The sequence below is a fragment of the Artibeus jamaicensis genome, unplaced genomic scaffold, assembly GCF_021234435.1.
Source record: "Artibeus jamaicensis isolate MK-2021 breed Jamaican fruit bat unplaced genomic scaffold, CSHL_Jam_final contig_936, whole genome shotgun sequence".
In the NCBI taxonomy this organism is placed as follows: Eukaryota; Metazoa; Chordata; class Mammalia; order Chiroptera; family Phyllostomidae; genus Artibeus; species Artibeus jamaicensis.
The window spans coordinates 883,180-906,066 of NW_026522017.1; the positions used below are offsets into that span (position 1 = coordinate 883,180).

Genomic DNA, 22,887 nt, shown 5'->3' on the forward strand with positions numbered 1-22,887 from the left:
CTTTTTTATTTCAGCCAATCAGATTGTCAGACCTGACCTACTAGAAGACTTGCATCAAGCTTGAAACATTTAAAAACATCAATCATAAAAACAAAGACAGGACACTGAATTATACAGTATTAACCTCCAGGGTTTGCATACAAAGACCTTAGATTTATTTATGTCCCAGTGAGTTAAGAGCTTCAGTACACCGTTCTTTACACCAAACTGACTGCCAATTTGATGAACCTCTCTGCCCTCAGCAGGAGTGCACCGTCTTTGATTAATGAGTGCATGCTTGTGGAAAAGTGTTAAGAGGAGAAAACAGAGGAAAAACACACAATTATATCTACACATAGCTTAAGTACCAATGCAATTGTATCTTCAAACCAAACGCTCATTTTTCCCAATATACACACACATACATGTGAAGACACAAATTAGTAAAGTTTCTTATCTATAACTTTCATTATTAGTAGCATTGCTAACAGTTTTTATTTTGAAAAAGGCATTCAAAAACCTAAAAACAAGCCAAATTTCATTTTTTTAAATATTATTTTAAAAGCATTAATTTAAGAAACAAATTGAAAACACCCTGTCTGCACACAGTAAATATTGAAATATGTGAGAAAAACTGTACTTTCACTTCACATTCTTATAAAAACCTATTCATTTTAAAAACTCAATGTTTAACTCACAAATATCAGGACTATTAGATATTTTATATCTCAAATTATACTGACTTGTCACAAATCAGATAAACATTAAAAACTGATTTAAAAGTCGTGTAAATTCATTTTATTTTTCCTTCAGCAAAAATGTTGTATTTTACAATTCCATATGTAACTGTAAATTAAACGTATTTATTGCCCAATACATCAAAGGTATATGAATTAAATATTTATGAATTAACGTTTAAACTTTTTATGACTCTTATGATCAGTACATCCCCTCCTTTAAGAAATCCAATGATGAAAAATTTCTACTTAAATTATGGGCTACTTATTTGTACTACAATTAAAACTATATTATCTCTACAAGTAAGCTAAGTATTGAGATTTCTTTAAGAAAAAAAAAGCTTACATTTAATGTACAGCTCAATTTACCACAGTTTAGTTTATATGACTATCTTCCTTGACACAAATATGAGTAATATATTTCTTAACAATTTTATCATAGGCTAAGGTAATGGTTTTCTTTTAAGGAACTTTATGGCTATTATATAAAAGGGTGGAGAAAGCATATTACCTCAATGTAAATCTCAGTTTTATATTGAGATAATATTTCGTTTCAGTCATATATGATGCATAAACTTATGATTTCAGGAAATTAGCCCTGGAATCACTCAAAAATGTATTATAAGTGTTTAAAATTTGTTTATATTGTATACTAAGTCCTTTTAATGGGATTTAACTCAGCAAATTATACACTCTAATCTTAAATTTCACATTTTAAGTATTTTAAATGCAAATCTTTTTTGAAATTATAAAAATTTTATGGTCTTTAGAAAGCTATTTAAAGGCATAATATATTTATGATTTAAAAATTTAAAATCAATAAACACTGGGACTAGAAAAACCTCTTAACAGAGTGATAAGCTACATCATATACTTAAACTTATGATCTTAAGGCTTTTATTCACAATTTTTTTAAATGTGTTTTTTTGCCCCTGTTGGGAGTATCATGGTTCTTCCTCTTTCCTCCTTCCTATCTCTTCTCCCACCAAGAAAAAAAAAGGCAGCAAATAATTAGAAAAAGTAGAACACACTTAGGCACCAATGGATGATCTAATGCCATATTATTACCACAGTCTGATAGTTCAAACTATCAATAGAAGTTATTAATGCAATAAAAATGATTTCTATTTTAAAATTAAACGATTCTTTAATATCTTCACCACCTTATAAAGAAAATTAAACACAAAGCTGCCCACTTCCTCAATAATTCTTTTCTGATTACCTTCAGCAGAACTTTAAAGAAATATTTAATCAAATGAGTAAACATTAAATGAAACAGAATATTTTAAAGACCTCATGGTATGAAGTATTTAACTTTATAATTTTAAAAAACTCTTAAAATAGACCTAACTAGGTGTTTTAATTAATACCTCAGGATACCAAGCTAAACTTTCTTGATGGTATTTCATCTGAGTCAAAATCACCACACTATTTCAGTCTGTGATAAATCATATTTTATTTTGCTAGTTCTAACTAGGACTAGGTTAAAAAAAACCTCAGAAAGTGTAACTTAAAATCTTTTTGAGAAATCTTTAAACCTAAAGGTAATCAAGTTCTAACACATACTTTCACTAATTCAAGGAGATACACACACAGAAAACATGAACTTTCATGCAACTGTGATATCCTACATCTTGTATAGTAACACAAAAGTAGCAACAAAGACATTAACAATTGCAGTTCAAGCTGGGAGTGACTGTTCTGTTTCAATTCAATGACACCACTAATGGCTTCTTAGCAGCTCCATGAAATCAACCAGCTGTCAAGTTGATGCATCAGAAGGAACAGTTATGCACTCCCATAAGAAAAAGCAACACATCAGGATGTTTGGCAAAACATCTGCTCCTTTACACTGTAGTTCTATAATAAACATGCAAACAAAGAAATAGGAGAAAGGGCAACAGAATTAAAATTCTTGAGTTCCCATTACAATCTTATATGCATTTTAAATAAATGGCTTATAAAAATAAAAACAAATTTCTGCCAAATTGAATACTTTAAATTACTCTATATGTCTTGAAAATGCTAAATATAATTATTCACATTCTTCTAGAAAGGCAAAAACTACATAAAAATCTTTACATTTTTTAAAATTGAGAGTAAACTACACTCACCAAGTAAAATCACTATCATTATGCACAAAACTCAAAATTACTAAAATATATCCTTAATTTAATACATATTTAGTAAATTATGTCAACAGCAAATTCCAATAAATGCATTTCCAAGACTGAGTAGTCTAAAAATATTTTTAAGTAGTGTTTGAAACAGTAAATGTGTTAATATACTTCAACATTAGTTTAATATATGAAAATAGTAAAGATACTATTCTCTGGATTTTAAAATATGTACTTACTTCTCTCCAACAGTATTAAGTTCTCATAAATAACTTCTTATTTTAATGCATATAATGTAATTTCCTAAAAACAAACTAACTTATTTGTCTTCATGGGCTTAAAAGAATTTTATAGATTCAACCATTCATTTCAAACATTGGTAAAATTTTACTTTTTTTCTATTAAAGCTTGTAAGTACATCAACGTTGTCCAAATTATTGATTATGCAGCACAGTAACAATGTGTGTAGTGTTTACAATAGGTGTGAGACATCAAATGTACTTAACTACCATTCTCTTAAACTGCTTATCCTCTCTTGCTTGCCATTTATAATCTGCCAAATCTTCTAGTCCTTTGTTGCATGTATAATTTAGAACCATCTGTTCTATGTGCCTTTAACTATTTAAACATTTTTTACCTATCTACAATTCACATAAATGGCAGACATTCAATTCAGTCGAGCTTTCTATATAGCATTTTACATAAAGCAAATTCCTAGATAAAAACCATAGCAGATAACACCAAAGAAGACTGCTAGAGATAAAAACATACCACACACAAGTTTTTATGCCTTACACAAACCTTTTTCAATGTATTCAGAATTGTTTCTATTAATGCTTTATTTTTTTGAGTTAGTAGTCAATGTTTTTTCCCCAACCCAGAAGACAAAGAGAATGCAAATTAAATAGACAGTTTCATGTCCTTGTTAGAAGAGAAGTAAATATGCTGACTGCAAATGATACAGGAGACAGATTCCCACTTTCCCATTCAATTTACAGTGCCTCTTATTTATATACCAGTCAGTGTATCATTAAGTTTGGTCATGTGACCAACTAAACTTTAGTGAGGTGAAAACTATTTTAGACAAGAAAATTTAAACACTAGTTTTTACTGTTTATCTTTTCATAATGGCTGACAGAGCTTACAGCTTGAAGTTACAAAATAGAGTTTAAAATCAATTCTGCCTTTTAAATACTAACCACACTTTCGCCAATCATTTCACTTTCTATCTGCTACTAAATTTTAAAAGTATCCAGTTTTTCCAATTATTTTCAATAGTTTTTATATATTTTCAAAATGTAAACAACTGTATAAAATGGAACATTTAATTACAAAAGGGAATCTCGGTAATCTAAAATAAGCATAGCTAAATATTAATAAAGCTGGCTAAAGAAAAATCCACAGAGTGAAGTAAATAAAAAAGGGAATACGCTGATTAAACATTTGAAACCCTCAAAGAATAAAAAGCACACAAAAGGTAAACGAATATCAAATGGCACTATAAAAGTTTATACCATTTTTTTTGCACATAATTTTCCACCTGTTACCAAAGCATAAAATGTGTACATGTTGCGGGTTCATTTTGAGAGCAGGACACAAAAATAGCTCAAGTTATCGTTAACCAGTATGTTATATGGTCCTTTAAAACACAGGAAAAAAAAGAGAAAAATTTACTCTTGGGACAATTTCTCGATAAAGTTTACATGACGTCACTGAGCCCCCTGAACATTCCCTAAACTTCGAGTCTAATGCAGACACACTTTCTGCCTTTGTAAGGCTTCTTTCCCTTTCTCAAAAATAAAAAGAAGAGAGACTTGGGAATAAAAATTGCCCAAGATGGCGAAACGCTTGTTGTTTAGAGGGCAGAGGGGAAAAAAATGGAGGATATTGTAATATACACAAAGGGATAAATTTCAACAACTCGGCCAACGACTGCAGCTGCTTCTCCCTTTATAAGGAAGCAACACACAAAAGATAAATACACAGAACGAGAAAAGAGAAAATCTCCCAAATAGCAGGGACAGCTTTGGCTCTCCAAACATTTCCTTCCTTTCCCCAGCCCCAATTCTCGGGTTCATGGAACTACTTTAAGGGGAAGGGAGCCACGAAAGGGAAAGGGGGGAGGGGGAGAGACAGAATTAAAAGAGCAAGGAAGAGTTGAGAGCTGGCGGTTGCTCCCAGGGAAGAACTGCCCTGAGACAGACATTACTGTAGGTACAGCTTTGCTTCTCTAACCCTGTGTGTAGAGACATATAGATCGTCCTGGGTATTTTTCCCAGTCTCCCCTCCCACTCCATTTAATGTAAACTCTAGAGGTCCAAGCTGCACAGGGCAAGAGCAAAAGAGGCCTGAATTGCGGGGAGGCAGGCGCAGCTAATCAGTCCTGGAGGAAAGAGGGGGCGGAGGCAAAAAAGGGCAGCAATAGGCGGAGGGGGTGGGGGGGGTAATCTTGAAACTACCCAGGCGAGAAGGGGGAGCAGTGGATATTCCCGGGTAGCAACAGCGATCTCAGCTGTGCCAGAGATTGTTTTTTTACGAAGCAAAACTGTTGGCGGCGACCTGAGCGCTGGAAGCCGAAGGAAGAAAGAGACGCGAAGCCGGGCGGCGGGGCAGGGAGGCTGGCACAAAGGAGGCGGACTCCCAGCGGCAGCGTCTGCGGGCCCCGGCGGCCCTGCTGGACCGAAGTCCCGCACCAGCAGCTAGGAATAAAGTTTACATTCTCTTGAGACCGCACCCCCCCCACCTCCCACCCAGGACCACGCATCTCCGAGTCCTGCTCCCCCCTCCCCCAAACTCCACTCGGGACCCCAAGCACCACCCCAGCCTTGCAGCCAGCACAACAAAGAGACACACCGACAGGCGAGAGTAAACAGCCGCGGCAGGGCGAGCAGGTCGGGCAGGGCGAGCGCCTGGAGATAGCAACTCCGGAGTCTTACCAGCTCGCAGGAGAGTAGTTTCTCCTTTTTTGTTTCAACCAGCTTTCTAACATTTGGAATTTTCATTTTCGCCCGCACCCCTCACACCCGAGGATTTTTAACTCACCTTTACTTTCGAACTGAGAGTTGCAGTGGATGGGATTTTTGCCTTCCCCAGATGAAGGTTACGATTTTTGTTTTTGGAAAGCCCAACACCTCCTTATTCCTATTATTATTTTTGCAAGAAAAGTACAGAGTTGGAGGGGAGATGAGATTTGTGATCGGGAAAGCCCTGGACTCCCTCCTCCGTCTCCGTCTTCCGCCTCTCTCTGATTAGTTCCTATCCAGCAGCCGATTGAAGCAGGAGATGATTCTTCTCAAGGTTTGTTCAGCAGCTTCACTTCTAGGCGAAGGCTTCATGAACCAAGTGACGTCAACCAACAAGGCTTCTCTCTCTCTCCTCTCTCTAACAATGAAAGTTGCTGTTAACAAGGGAAAAAAGAGAAAGAATTGTTTATACCATTTCAGTTCCAATAATAAATGACCTATCAGCTCCTAAAGGAGCCAAAGCAGGGGAGGGGGTTGCTTCTTCCTCCCAAGAATACTGTAGCTTTGAGTTTGCACCGTTCCTGGTCCCAGGAAAAAGTTAAGAAACTTAAATGTTTTGTTTTGCTTTTAAAAGTAGAGAGGACAGAAAATAAGATTGAAAACGGAATTTTTCAAACACGTAAACTGGAAAAAGGGAACATTAGACTAACTGCTTTCACCTAAACTTTTTTGTCCGCAAACACAGAATTCGGTTGAAGTCCACAGACCAACTCAGTTAATAAGCTAAGAATTCATGGATGTTTGAAAATCAAAATAAAATAAAAGCAGGACGCAAGAAGGTCCAGGGATTAAATGCTAATGCCCTAATACGGGCGAGTTAAACTGGCTGTAATGTTTATGCAAGGAGTTAAAATTTAAAACACGTTAAAATAGCCGTTTTAAAATCACAAATTAAAACTTTAAAAGGTAATCTCAATAGTCGTTCCCCCTCCCCGCCCCAATTTCTGAGAAGTTAAAGGAAGGAGAGGGGATAGCTAATTGTAGGAATTGAACACTTGTAAAAATACCAAGTTAAGACTGGTAGCTCATTGCTCCATCTTTAAACTACACACGAGGTATGCTATTTGTCTACCCCCAGAATCTCTTTTTCCAACTTTGTTTTTAACCCTACTATTTTTCCCAATTCCAACAGCCTGAAAACAGTAAAGTTAAACTAAAGGTAAAAGTACACTACATTCCCTGTTCCCGCACACACCGCATAGCTTCTTAAAAATGATTTTTTAAAGCAGTTTTTACCTTGGTAACGCTATTCCAAGAATATACATAATTTAAAATTTTTTTCATTGAGGTAGTTTCCCCTGCTCAATACATTAAAGTCTCAAAGCTCATATAATTAAAAATTGCATAATTTAATTTTGGGAATGAAGAGCAAGGGAAAGGCAAGCTTTAGAAGAATAATTTGACCATATATATTTGTGCATATATATGTGGATAAATATAACTTAAAAGACACTATTGTTTTCTGTTTCCTCTTCAGCCACTGGCTGTGAGTTTAATTGTGCTGGAGGATCTTCATTAGTATTAACACATGGGGAGATTTCACAAAGCTGCTTCATTAGGGGGAAAAAAAGAAAGCTTGGCAGACTAGGTCTTTTTGCATGCACTGAGAATGTCAGCCTTACCTCGGTCATTTGTAACATAATAAGTGCAAGTACAATGATTGCAATGCAGGAGCACTGGGGGAAGGGCAGAAATACTGCCTGTCTAATAGGGATATCTGAAAAGAAGGCTGCTCATTACATAGTAAAATATATGCTAAAAATTAGTGAAGATGATGTCTCAGGAGACTGATGCTAAATAAATTAATGTGCTGATATGTTTTTAATTATTATTTTTGTAGTAGTTTATTTGATTCTCAGGATTCACATTGAGCAGCAAAGCTGTGCTAGCACTTATTGATTTTTTTTCCCTGCCACATTCCCGGAATACAGATTTTAATCATTTCACTACACCACACTCAGTAATTTCATTAAAAACTGGAACCTTCCATCCCAGAAAAGCATTTAATTTCAATGACATACAATTTCTCTCTTAGCAGAAAACTGTCTGTACAGTAAAAGCTGGCCTAAGGTTCAAATGCATAATTTAATCCTGAGTTTTCCATGCTCTGCATTCCTTTGAAGCTATAATTTGAGTAACTACCTAATAACTGTAATAAGGACAATAATTTCCTTTAATATATTATTAACTCATATTTAATTAACTCAGAGGCCAAGCTCTGTACATGTATGTCTGGGTCAACAGTTCTATAATTTCAAAATTTACTAATAATGTTCCAGAAGAAAAATGCAGATTAAAATATAAGTGTCAATGCTAGCATTTAGATATGTTGCTCAAAGTAACATGCAAAAAAGTCCATGGGTTTTTATATAATAGTGGTCATTACTCAAATAAACAGCATTTTAAAACAACTGGAAAAAAACAAGGCCATTCACTGATATTTCTAAATATAAAGTATTATAATACTTCAACAATCCATTTCTGACAGTTTCCCTAATAACTAGTGTAACTAATGAAAATATTCAATTTTGAACAGATAAAACATGGGCTAGATTCAAGTTGTCTCAATCATCACAAAGAATTCCTTTACATTTTTCTTGAAATAAAGTTAAATGGCATACTTAAATAACTAAGGATATATCTTATTTAATTGAATTTATTGGGGTGACACTGGTTAGTAAAACCATACAGGTTTCAAGTACACAGCTCTACATATAACACATTATCTTCACACTACATGGTGGACCCACCACTCAAAGTCTAGGGTCTTTCTGCCACCATTTACTCTCCACTTGACCTCTTACACCAAGGATGTATCTTGTACTTAACGCCTTTAAAATATATACTGCAAAGCATGATTCAACTTTGGATTTGAGTAATATTCTTAAATAATATTGGATTTAAAGATGGCACACTGGTTTTCCAAACAATAGGTTTCATGACTATATTTAATTTACAATGCCTGGTTTTTAAAGACGAAATCTGTGGGGAAAATATTTGACATAATAAAATTCACTTATTAATTTAACATTTGAATATATGTCTAGCCAACAGAAAAAAGGTACACATATAATGAAAGTAATTAAGTTATAAAAAACTTATATTAAAAAATTCAAGGAAAATTATAATTGTACAACAATAAAAATAGGAAAAAAATATTATTATAGTAGTGAGACTGAAAAAAAAATTGTACCATGATCCTGGGTAATTTTTAGACCACATTTCAAAAAATTTTTAAAGGACTGTATATATATATAGTCTTATATATATATATATATAATTTCATATTGAAGCCACATACAAAACAAAGTTGTCTTTTCCTTAAAATAAATGATGAAGTAACTTAAAATAAGAGCATCCTCAACATGTTGGTATAAAAAATAAAAGTGATGATAAAGAACTTGATTTTGGTGTCCTTAAAATATTTTAGAACTATATTTCTATGATCATCAAGGGCTATTTATATAGCTTGGAAAATATTTTTGCAACATTCCTAACAATGCAATTAAATGGGAATAAATTAACAAAACAATTGGTAAATTAAAAAGTCACATAAATTGACATCTAAAATTCATAAGATTGCCCTGGCAAAGTAGCTCAGTTGGTTAGAGCATCATCCTGATACCACCAAGGTTCTGGGTTGAATCCTGGGTCAGGGCACATGAGAGTCAATCAGTGAATGCATGAATAAGTGGAACCACCACTCGAGAGAGAGGTGATGTCTCGAGAGGGAGAGGGATGTCGTTCTTGCTCTCTCTAAATCAGTCAATCAATAATAAATAAAATCCATAAGATGAATTCCTATATTTCAATAAAATAAAAGTTTCAATTTTTATACTAAAATTATTAGGCATTATTTGGTAATTTGAATATATTAATTTTCTAATTTAAATCTATACTTTAAAAAATATCCTTATTTGTATTTTTTTCCATTAGCATTTAGTCCCTTTACACCCTTTTCCCCCAACAATCACCACACTGTTGTCCAGGTCCATGAATCCACTTTCCTGTTTGCTCAATCCCTCCATCCCCCACTAGCTGTCATCTGCTCTCCATCTATGAGTCTGTCTCTGTTTTGCTTGTTAGTTCAGTTTGTACATTAGATTCCACATATGTGTAAAATCATTAACCTACACTTTTAAAACTGACTTTTAAAAATAGTGGTACACTAAGGCCCTGAGCTGGTAGCTCAATTGGTTAGAGCATCATCCTGATACTCCACTGTTTTGGGTACAATCTCTGGTCAGGGCATATACAAGAAGCAACCAATGAATGAAACAAGTGGAAGAAGGAACCAATGTTTATCTCTCTGTCTCTCTCTCTCTTCCTACCCTCCCTCTCCTTCTCCCTCTCCCTCTAACTTTCTCTCTCTAAAATATATATCACTGAATAAAAATAATGATATACTAGAAATTTAAAACTGGATTACTTCAATATTTAATACCCTCTTACTAAAAAGTTGTGCTTAGTTATTTTTTAATACGTTTCCTTCCCTTTTCTTATGTTATCACATTTGATTGAGAGATCAAAACAAAGTCATCGAGTTGAGGGGGAAAAAATCATTAGAATTATAAAGAAAACTTGGCTCCTATATCACTTAATCTTCTGCCTAAGATAATCAACTAATTACTTCATCATGTACAGAACCATAAAAGAATTAAATGATCAAACATCTTTTTCAATATTACTAGTAATTATTTTTATATATGAGATATACTTATCCTTTAGACTAATTTTCTCACCTTACCACTATAGATTCAATAGCTGTACTTTCTTCTTTAAAGCAGCATCTATTTTTAGGACTAAGAACTTCATAAATAAGTAGACATAGAGGAAAAATGGATATCTCATTTACAAGTATAGGTATTGCCCATGGATCTTCCAAGAGCAAGAACTTGCCATGTACAGAGAACATGTAGGAACACTGACTACAAAAAAGCCCAAAGAATGAGAGATCTAACTAGCAGAGCAAGCTGGCCACTGTCGTGTCTTATTTCTGTTTCATAGGTACAGACTAATGAAGCTATGTTTTCATTCACTGAACAAATATTTGAGTGCTTGCTATATGCTATGCACTCTGCTAGAGGCTGGAAACACATGAAAAGCTCACATTCTGGTTGATGTTGAAAGTGTGAAATTCCTGGGAGATTAGACACTCACATAAATCATATTATAAAGATACAAATAATAAAGTTTTGCTAGAATAAAGAAGATGGGGCAACTAATTCTGACTGGGAGTTTAAAACAAAAAAAAAGCTTTATCAAAGAGATGCCACTTCAACTGCATCTCTCAAATACTGAGAGCTTACCAAGCAAAAGGAGGAGGGGATGGATTCTAAGTGAAAGAAAACATATAAGTTTAAATATAAAGTGCTACTAGGTCTGGGATCCATCCAATTGTGAGCAACTTAGTGTAACAGTAATATTCAGTGTGAGGTGTAGAACAGTATGAATGAAGGAGGAAAATGAGGTTGGAGGCTGGGACATGAGAATGAAAGGTTTGCTGTACCATTGATGGTAATGTGGTTGAATTTAACCTGAAAGCGAACTATGGTCAGCAAAGAAGTGACAGGATTTACCTTGTTTTTAGAGAACAACAACTGTAAAATACTGTCGAGAGACTGCTAAAGCACTGGTTGGTGAGGCTCAGGGGGTTGAGCCCCAGTCAACAGTTTGGATTCTCGTTCAGCGCACATGACTGGGTTACTTCCCAGTCAACAGGCCAACTCCCCAGTTAGGGGCATGCAAGAGGCAGTTGATGTTTCTCTCGCTCTCTCCCTTCCCTCCCCTCTGTCTGAAAAATAAAATCTTGAGGGAGAGAGAGAGAAAGTGAGAGACTGCTTAATAGTCCATGAAAAAGGTGGTAAAAGATAGTGACAGTGGAGACATAAACCCAGGTAAAATGTGGACTTGGTGACCAACTGAAAATAGAGAGAGTAAAGGCAGAGGGCAAACTGAAGGAAGACTAGAGAGATTTCTGGCTTATGGAATTAGGTAACAAGTAGTTATTAAATACTGTCCAGAATACATAAGGGGAAACAAATCACAACATAGTAATTAAAACTTGAATTTACACTGTATAGGTCATTGTTATAGGATTATCAGAATCAACTGAAGAGCTTCTTCAAAATCTATATGCCCAATATCCAGAGATTCACTGGGTCTGGGGTGTGACTTAGTTCATCTTTTTTTTTAAAGATTTTAGTATAGTTCCAGCCAAAATGGAGGCATAGGTAGATACGATTCGCTCCCTCACACAACCAAAAAAAAAAAAGATAACAACCAATTTAAAAACAAAAACCAACCAGAACAGCCAGAAAAATGAACTGTATGGAAGTCCAACAACTAAAGAGTTAAAGAAACATTCACCCAGACTGGTAGGAGGGACGAAGATAGATAGCTGAGGCTTCAAGAACACAAGACAAAGTAGTGGATGGGGGACCAGGATGGGCAAGACCACAGCTGTCAAACTGTGGTATCCCACATTCACATGAGGATAAGCCGGGAGGAACAATGAGGGAGTGAGACAGATGGCACACTCAAGGTTCCAGCGCAAGCAAATAAAGCCTCAAAACCCCTGGCTGTAAAAACCTGTGGGGGTTGCAGTGGCAGGAGGAACTCCTTGCTTCACAGGAGAATCTGTTGGAAGGGCCCACAGGACTCTAGAATGTACACAAGTGAACCCACCAAGGAATCAGCACCTGAAAGGGCAAAATATGCTGTGAGAAGGAAGGGAAGTGACTAAAAGTGGGGCAAGAGCCAAGCAAGTGGCACTGTTCCCTCTCTGACCCCCTCCAACACATACAGTGCCACAATGCAGTGACCTGGGTTGCCCCGGGTCACCATATTCACCATATTGTGGTGAATACCTAAGGCTCCAGCCCTTAAAACATAACTAGTAGTGCCAATACAAACAAATATGGCCCAAATAGCAGAACAGATCAAAACTCAAAAAAAACAACTAAACAATGAGATAGCCACCCTATCAGATGCAGAGTTCAAAACACTGGTAATCTGAATGCTCACAGAAATGATTGAGTATGGTCACAAAATAGAGGAAGAAGTGAAGGCTATGCCAAGTGAAATAAAGAAAAATATACAGGGAACCAACAGTGAAGAGAAGGAAACTGGGATTTAAATCAACCATTTGGAATAGAAAAAAGAAATAAACATTCAGCCAGAACAGAATGAAGAAACAGGAATTCAAAAAAATTAGTAGAGGTTTAGGAACCTCCTAAACAACTTCAAATGTTCCAACATCAGAATCATAGGGGTACCAGAAAGAGATAAGGAAGAGCAAGAAATTGAACAGGTATTTGAAAAAAATAATGAGGGAAAACTTCCCCAATCTAGCAAAGGAAATAGACATGCAATTCCAGGAATCTCAAAGTCCCAAAGAGGTTGGATCCAAGGAGAAACACATGAAGACATGTCATAATTAAATTTCACAAGATTAAAGATAAAAAGAATCTTAAAAGCAACAAGAGAAAAAGATAGAGTTATCTACAAAGGAGTTCCCATAAGACTATCGGCTGATTTCTCAAAGGAACCTTGCAGGCAAGAAGGGGCTGGAAAGAAGTATTTGAAGTCAGGAAAGGCAAGGACCTACATCCAAGATTACTCTATCTAGCAAAGCTACCATTTGTAATGGAAAAACAGATAAAATGTTACCCAGGTAAGGTATAGTTAAAGGAGTTTATCATCACCAAGCCCTGATTATATGAAATTTTAAAGGGACTTATCTAAGAAAAAGAAGATAAAAAATATGAGCACTAAAATGACCACAAACTCACAACTATTAACAACCGAACCTAAAACAAACAAACAAACTAAGCAAACAACTAAAACAGGAACAGAATCAGAAATGGAGATCACATGGAGATTTATCAGCAGGGAACAGTAGAGACAAGGACAGGGAATAAGAAGGATAATTGGTAGGCACAAAATACACAGAGGTAGGTTAAGAATAGTATAGGAAATAAAGAAGCCAAAGAGTTTATATGTGTGACCCATGGACATGAACTAAGGGTGGGGGAGGGAATGGTAGAGGGAGGGAGGGTAGAGGCCAGAGGAGTATGAAGGGGAAGAAAAAAATGGGACAACTGTAATACCATAATCAATAAAGTGTACTTTAAAAAAACTAAAAAAAAATTTTATTATTTATTTTGAAGAGAAGGGGAAGGGAAGGAGAAAGAGAAGGAGAGAAACACCAGTGTGAGAAAAATATTGATTGGTTGGCTCCTACGTGCACCCTGACTGGGGATCAAACCTGCAATGCAGGCATGTGCTTTGATCGGGAATCAAACTGGCCACCTTTTGGTTTGTAGGACAATACTCAACCAACTAAGCCACACTGGTCAGGGCTGTTTTAATTTTTTTTCTTAATTTATTAATTTTAGAATGAGAAACAGAGGGGTAGAGAGACAGAGAAACATTTATTTGTTGTTCTACTTATGTATGCATTCATTGGTTGATTCTTATATGTGCCCCAACCAGAAATTGAACCTGCAACCTTGGCATATTGTGATGACACTCTAACCATAAAGAACTACTCGGTCAGGAAAGTTCATCTTTTTTTTTTCCTTATCTCCAACAGTTCTTTTGATAAAAACTCCTGATTAGGAACACTATTGCACAAGCTAGTTGTAAAATTTAACTGAAATTTAGAAATAAGAAAAGGCCAGAAAATGCTGAAAAAGAACAGCATTGGGAGTGGTGGATCATATCAAGTATTAAGATATGCTATAAAGCCTTTATAATTTAACAGTTGGTATTGACATGTGAAAAGAGACCAACAGAACACCAGAGAAAACTGAGAAATTGACTCAAGTGAATAGGGAAATTTAACATAGGTAAATGCTATATTTCAAAGAAGTGAGGAAAAGATGGGCTTTTTAATAAGTAGTGGGACGACTGTATAATCATAAAGAAAAAGATGAATTTGAATCCATTCGAAAAATAAAATTTAAAAAGACCAGATATTTAAATATAAAAATTTGAATCTCACAAGTACTAGGAAAAATTATGGGTTAATCTCTTTATAATTGGAGAGTTAGGAACATTTTTCTCACAATGGTCAAAACTAGACGCAATAAAGTGAAATATCGGTAAATTCCAATACATAAGGATGAAAAGCTTTTGTATGAAAAAAAAATATGAGACATACTACAAGCAAAGTATAAAGTCAAATGAGAAGCTGTGAAAAAATATTTGTAACTTACATGATACAATTTAATAACCCTATATATAAAGAGTATCTAAAAATGAATAAAAGACCAACACCCTGATAGAAAAAAGGCACAAGAGATGAACAGATAATTTACAGAAAAAGAAATGCAAATGTCTTTTAAATAGAAACATTCTCAATCTTGCTCAAAAAAGAAATGCAAATTAAGAAACACTGAGATACTATTTCTCACCCAACAAATTGGCAAAAATCCAAACATTTCACAACACAGCCTGTCAATGAGGAGCTTCTGGGAAACAGTGACACTCTCAAGCATTGCTTGTTCAGAGTGAAAAGTGGAAAACCCAACAAGAGAGAATTTGACAGTATCTAGCAAAGTTAATACATATGCATTTATTTTTCAACTAGTAAATCCCACTTCCAGGAATCTGACCAACACTAAAAACTATGAAAATTGGTATATAAGAAGTTATTCACTGGAGCATTATTTGTTATAACAAGTCTGAAAATAACCCAATTTATCCTTTATAATGAAATGGTTGAATTAATCATTGTGTACATACACAGTGGAGTACTGTGCAATTTTTAACAAAGAATGAAGAATATAAGTAGTATAAAGTATTTCATAGTCAAGCTCAACATATGTTGTTAAATTTAAAAAGCACAGTGGAGAAAAACATCAATGGTATGCTATCATTCATCTACATGCTTGTCTAATTTTTTAAATGAAAAGAAAAATCAAAACCTTAATAACAAACCATTGCTTATAAGGAGGAAGGTAACAGAGTAGTAAAGATAGAATAGTAGGAGGATTTCTCACAAAACTTTTCTTGTAGATATGATTTTAGAACCATAATCATTTATATAATTATAAAACAAATTTAAATAGTAATGCCATCAAAATGAAAGCTATATAAAATAAATGAACTTAATTATATTTTGAGTTGCTAGCATAACCATATAGAGAATATTCCAAGTGACATTTAACACAATAATTTTTAAAAGAACACACAAGCAGAGTAATTTAACATCATGTCCCTCATAGGATATATACTAAGAAAAAGAAATTTAAAGCAGCAACAACAAAACAGGAAATTAAATGGTTATCAATAACCATTTTTTGGAATTAGTGTTGTAGTATTGTTGCTTGCATAGACAGATAAAAAGCAAATAAAGTATGTTTTTGGAAATTAATTTTTGATATGTGATAAAAAGAAACAGATATAAAATCAATGAGTTACATAAAATACTCTGTAATCCTGAATTTGAACTGGGTATAACAGAATGAATTTATTACATATCCTATATTTAAAAATAGAAATTTGTTAATTTAGTCCACTGTACATGCTTTTAAAGTGAGGGGGAACCACTGCAATAACAACAAGAAATACCTGAGTACCCAGATTATGGTCTCTAAACACCATTTACCCCTGAGTAAAATTCCTTGAAGCAAAGGCTGAGTTCAGGTTTGGGATAGAAAATATTCAGTAAGCCTCAAATATCCTATGGTACAATTATGAATGAAAACTATCAATTATTGGGGTCATATTTCAAGTCTTGAGAGCCAATCTGGAGAGGCCACTTGAAGTGTTTCCCACTGGTCAAAGATGAATAACTACAATGAATTGAAACATAATAAATATATCTTAATATATGAGCTCATAATGATAGTTTAAAAAAATTCACCATTTACCTTTGAAGGACATTAGGAAACAAACTTATTATTTTTTAAATTGGTAGATAAAGGGAACAAATTAAGAATTTATTCAATCTTTCCTATTAAATGTACCTTAGGAACCTAATTTGAAATCGTGTTGGTACATACATATATATGTATGTATGTGTGCATTATGTGTGGTATACATGTATATGTACATATATGTACACACATATATATCTTAAGCATCCAACTTAAGATTTCATTTGTTACTTGGGAAGATGGCAGCGTGGCAGAAGGGAGCAGATTCCACTTTCCCCTATACACAAGAGAAAAACCTAGCCGATCTACAGAGGAACAGAGCAAACAGCCAACAGCACCACAGTATATATGAAAACAGATAAAAAATTGTAACAGACATTGAAAACCCAGACGGTAAGGAGAGTGCTTCAGTACAATAAGGGCCCAAGGATCAGTGAGGGGATCAAGGTGGCTATGGCCCCAGGCCCCAGCATTTGCTGGGCTGGCCATAGGGATCTTGGGAGAGAGCTGGGTCAATCCCTCCCTCCCTGGCCAAACAAGGTTTGAGCAGCACCTGGAGAAACCTGATTGCTTGAAGTTGCAGAGAGAGGAATAAAGACTAAGTGGCAAACACACAGGAGCTGTGAGCAGGCATAGCGCTGGGAAGAATGTGCGCCAAAGCTGGGTGAACCAGAGGCAGCCTGGCCACACGCCCACACCTGGAACCCAACCAGAGTGTGCTTTGTGGAACACCCTGAGCTGACACTGGTAAACCCAGGGTGAGTGCGCACACTGCAAGAGGCCCGGAGCCATAAACCTGGGGAAAGCCCGCTCCACAGGAGACCTGGAGCTCATACCCATAAACCAGGAAGAGTGTGCACTGTGCAAGGGGCCTGGAGCCCAGGAGCCCACAACCATAAACCTGGGCAGTGCATGCCCCAATTGCCCCTGAGCCAGCTGCAGTCAGTATAACCAGAAAAACAAGTTTAGCCAGTTTGAAACCAGTAAGAGTTTTGTTTGTTTGATTTTTTAAAGTAATTTTTTGTTTTTTAATTCTTATTCTTTTTATATCCCTCAATTCCCTTTGCTTCTCTTTCCTTCTAATTTTACTCCCTCTTCCTTTCTTTCCAATTTTATCTCTTCTTCCTCTCTTCTTTTTTTCCTTTTTCTTTTCTCTTTTTAAACACTCACAAGTGAGATAAACACATCCCAGAACTGTGAAAAGACCAGAGTTGGACCCAAAAAGGAGGCATCCCAACACCTAATACAGTGAGACAAATTTAACTTTGATATTAGAGAACCTTCAAATTATTGTATATTTGTAATATTATTTTTTCATTATTCTTACATCTTTTATTTTAATATTATTTTTGTATTCCTCTCCTTTCTGTATAATTTTCTTTGCTTAGCTTTTTATACTGTATTGTTTGATGGGTTTCCCCTGTTATATCATTCACAGTATATTGCTAACTTACTGTCCTTCACTTGTGTTCCATTAGCACAGTACTCAAGGGCCCATACTCCTTATTCTTGTTATCTAGGTCTCATAGATTCTGTCATATGATTGTTCCTCTAATATTATTGTAAATAATAGCTGTTCCATACTATTGTAAATACTGTACAACACCCCTGCCAGATCTTAACCCACTTCACAATTTCCTAAACTATAATACTGTAGTGGTTAACTCTATTCTCTCACACACTACACCTATTCACTATCCTTTACTCTCACCTTACCTCAAAATCTGACCCCCCCCCAACCTCACTGCTTTATAGATCCAACTTACAATCCATCCTTCCACAACCAGAGTCTTATCTTCTTTCCATCCTTTCTAAAAAGTGGCTAGTTGGGTGGAATATCACGGTTAACACTACATATACTGAAAGGATCTCTTATCTCTTCTCTACTAGCTGCTACTGTAAATATCATAGAATACTCTCTTGCTGTCTCACATCATTTTGCCTTACCCCTCCAACTTCTCACAAAAGAGAATAGGTACAAGCTGAGAACACCAGGATACCCCAAGAAGACTATACCACTGAATCTCACAGGTATTCTACCACAGAAGTTCACACCATAAACCCAGGGAGCCAGAACAGATCAATTTAAGAAGCTGAAGCTAACAAGAAGAGTCTCATAAACAATAGGAAGACAAAAAAAAATCCCCAAATGAAGGGAAAGAAAGAAGCCTCAGAAAGAATGCTAATGAAATAGAGGTAACTAACAGATATTGAGTTCAAAGCAACGGTTATCAGGAAGCTCATGAGCTCATAATGAATTACCAGAAACTACAAGGAAACTACAATGAACTCACTGCAAACTATATCAACATGAAAAAGCAAATAGAAACTATCAACATGGAGCAAGAGGAAATGAAGAACATAATATCTGAACTGAAGAACACAGTAGAAGGAATCAAAAGCAGGATCAATGAAGCAGAAGATCGGATCAGTGAGCTGGACGACAAAGTAGGAAAAAACACCCAGAGAGAGCAAGAAGAGGAAAAGACGCTCAGAAAGAATGAAGAGGGATTAAGAGAAATGCAAGATAATATGAAACGTAATAATATCTGGATAATAGAGATACTAGAAAGAGAAGAAGAAGAGCAAGGGATAGAAAATCTGTTTGAAAAAGTAATGATGGAAAACGTCCCCAATTTAATAAGAGAAAAATTCACAAATCTAGGAATCACAGAGTCCCAATCAAGAGGAACCCAAAGAGGCCCACCTCAAGACACACCATAATTAAAATGGCAAAATTCCAAGACAGAGAGAATCTTAAAGGCAGCAAGGGAGAAATAGGAAGTAACATACAAGGGAGCCCCAGTAAGGTTAGCTGCTGACTTCTCAATGGAAACTCTCCAAGCCAGAGGAGAATGGCAAGAAATATTCCAAGTAATGAGAATCAGAGGCCTGTAACCAAGGCTACTTTACCCAGCAAGGCTCTCAATCAAGATAGAAGGCCAAATAAAGAGCTTCCAAGACAAAAGAAGTCTAAAAGAATATGCCTCCACCAAACCAGCTCTGCAGGAGATGCTAAAAAGACTACTTGAAGGAAAGTAAGGAAAAGAGAGAAACAGAGAGGAACACAGGTACAAAAATGGCAATGAATAAGTACCTACCAATGATAACATTAAAAGTAAATGGATTAAATGTTCCAATCAAAAGACATAGAATAGCTGAATGGGTAAGAAAGCATGACCCACACATATGCTGCCTACAAGAGACCCACCTCAGGACGGAAGACATACACAGACTAAAAGTGAAGGGTTGCAAACAAATTTTCCAAGCAAACAAACAGGGGAAAAAAGCTGGGGAACTGGAAAGACAATGAGAACAGATTACAACTGATACCACAGTAATAAAAAGGATTGGAAGAAATTACTATGAAGAATTGTATGCCAAGAAATTTGAAAACCTAGATGAAATGGATAAATTTCTAGAAAAATATAATCTTTCAAAACTCAATGAAGAAGGAGAAAGCCTGAATAGACCAATAACAGCAGAAGAAATTGAAGCAGTAATCAAAAAACTCCCAACACAAAAAAGCAGTTAACTGTATAGTTTCACAGTTAGTTTCATATAGTTTGACAATTCAATAAAGCATTTAACAAAGAGCTAACCCCTAACCTTTACAGACTATTCCGAAAAACCCAAAATGATGGAAGACTTCCAAACTCTTTTTATGAAGCCACCATCATACTAATCCAAAAACAAGATAAAGGCACAACAAAGAAAGAAAACTTCAGGTCAACATCGCTGATGAACATAGATGCTAAAATCCACAACAAAATATTGGCAAACCGCATTCAACATTAAAAATATCATATACCATGACCAAGTAGAATTTGTCCCAGGGATGCAAGGAGCGTTCAACATTTGCAAATCAGTAAATGTCATACATCACATAAACAAAAGCAAAGACAAAAATCACATGATCATATAAATAGATGTGGAAAAAGCATTTAAAGGTACAGCACACATTTATGATAGAAACACTCAGCAAAGTGGAAATAAAAAGAGCATTCGTTAACAAAATGAAAGCCATATATGAGAGACCTACAGCCAACATCATACTCAATGGGCAAAAACTAAAAGCTTTTCCACTAAGATCAGGAATAAGACAAGGTTGTCCACTTTCACCACTTCTATTCAACATAGTATTGGAAGTGTTAGCCACAGCAATCAGACAAGAAAATAAAATAAAAGGCATCCAAATAGGAAAGGAGGAAACTAAACAGTCATTATTTGCAGGTGACATGATAGTATACATGGAAAATCCTATAAACTCGGCCAAAAAACTGCTTGACCTAATAAATAAATTTGGCAAAACAGCAGGATACAAAGTCAATATCCAGAAATCAAAAGCATTTTTGTATACCAACAATGAAACAGCAGAAGCAGAAATCAAGAAAAAATCCCATTCGATACAGCAAAAACAAAAATGAAATACCTAGAAAAAAACCTAACCAAGGAGATAAAAGACCTGTATGCAGAAAACTACACAACACAGAAGAAAGAAATCAAGGAACAGACAAAGAAATGGAAACATATACCGTGTTCATGCATCAGAAGAATTAACATCACAAAATGTCCATACTACCCAAAGCTATTTACATATTCAATGCAATACCTAGTAAAGTACCAATGCACTAAATGTATTAAAGCATATTTCACAGACATAGAACAAACACTTCAAAAATTTATATGGAACCATAAACGACCCTGAATACCTGCTGCAATTTTGAGAAAGAAGAACAAAGTAGGAGGGATCACAATACCTGATACCAAACTATATTACAAGGCCACTGTAATCAAAACAGGTTGGTACTGGCATAAAAACAGGCACATGGACCAATGGAACAGAACAGAGAGCCCAGAAATAAACCCAAGTCTCTACAATCAATTAATATTCAACAAAGGGGGCAGCAACATAAAATGGACTAAAAATAGCCTCTTCAACAGATGATGTTGGAAAAACTGGATAGCTACATGCAAAAAAATGAAACGAGCACCAACTTACATCATACACAAAAAATAAATTCAAGGTGACTAAAAGATCTAGACATAAACCATGATACCATTAAAGTCCTGGAAGTCAACATATGCAGGAAAATCTCAGATATTTCATGCAGCAACATTTTCAGTGATATGTCTCCTACAGCAAGGCACATAAAGGAAAGAATAAACAAATGGGATCTCATCAAATGAAAAGCTTCTGCAAAGCTAAAGAATATAGTATTAAAATAAAAAGAGAACCAACCATATGGGAAAACATTTGCCAATGATACCTCCTACAAGGGTTTAATCTCCAAAATATATAAAGAACTTACACGACTCCACTCTAAGAAGACAAGCAGCCCAATTAAAAAGTGGGCAAAGGACTTGAACAGACACTTCTCCAAGGAGGACATACAGAAGATCCAGAGACACATGAAAATATGCTCAATATCACTGGCTATTAGAGATATGCAAATTAAAACCACAATGAGATACCAGTTCATACCAGTCAGAATGGCCATCATAAACAAAGCAACAAACAACAAGTGTTGGAAAGGTTGTGGAGAAGAGGGGACACTAATCCATTGTTGGTGGGATTGCAGACTGGTACAACTGCTGTGGAAGACAGTATGGAATTTTCTAAGAAAACTAAAAATGGATTTGCCTTCTGACCCAGCAATTCCAATGCTAGAATTGTATCCTAAGAACCCTGAAACACCAATCCAAAAGATCCTATGCACCCCAATGTTCATAGCAGCACAGTTTACAATAGTCAGATGCTGGAAGCACCTAGGTGCCCATCAGTAAATGAATGGATACAAAAACGCTGGTACATATACACAATGGAATTCTATGCAGCTGAAAGAAAGAAGGAACTCCTACCCTTTGTGACAGCATGGATGGAACTGGAAAGCATTATGCTAAGCAAAATAAGCCAGGAGGTAAAAAACAAATACCATATGATCTCACCTTTATCAGGAATCTAAACAACAAAACAAAGAAACAAGTAAAATATAACCAAAGACACTGAAATAGAGAACAGGCTGACAGTGACCAGAGGGGAGAGGGGAGCGAATTTCAGGAAAAAATGGGTAGGGTTTCAGGAGGAAACATGGACAAAAACTAGTGGGGGGGGGAAATGGGAGGGAGTGAGTAGGTATGGGTG

At 35.5% G+C, this 22,887-nt stretch overlaps 1 protein-coding gene across 19 annotated transcripts in view; it reads right to left on the minus strand.

The window, feature by feature from the left end:
- BAZ2B (bromodomain adjacent to zinc finger domain 2B) overlaps positions 1–22,887 on the minus strand; it is a 372,986-nt gene that overhangs the window by 258,405 nt on the left and 91,694 nt on the right. For all 19 annotated transcript variants that reach the window (XM_053655131.1, XM_053655133.1, XM_053655132.1 and 16 more), the window contains one exon: positions 5,876–6,230. The gene's annotated coding sequence lies outside the window, so the exon portion shown is untranslated. The remainder of the gene's footprint in view (positions 1–5,875; positions 6,231–22,887) is intronic.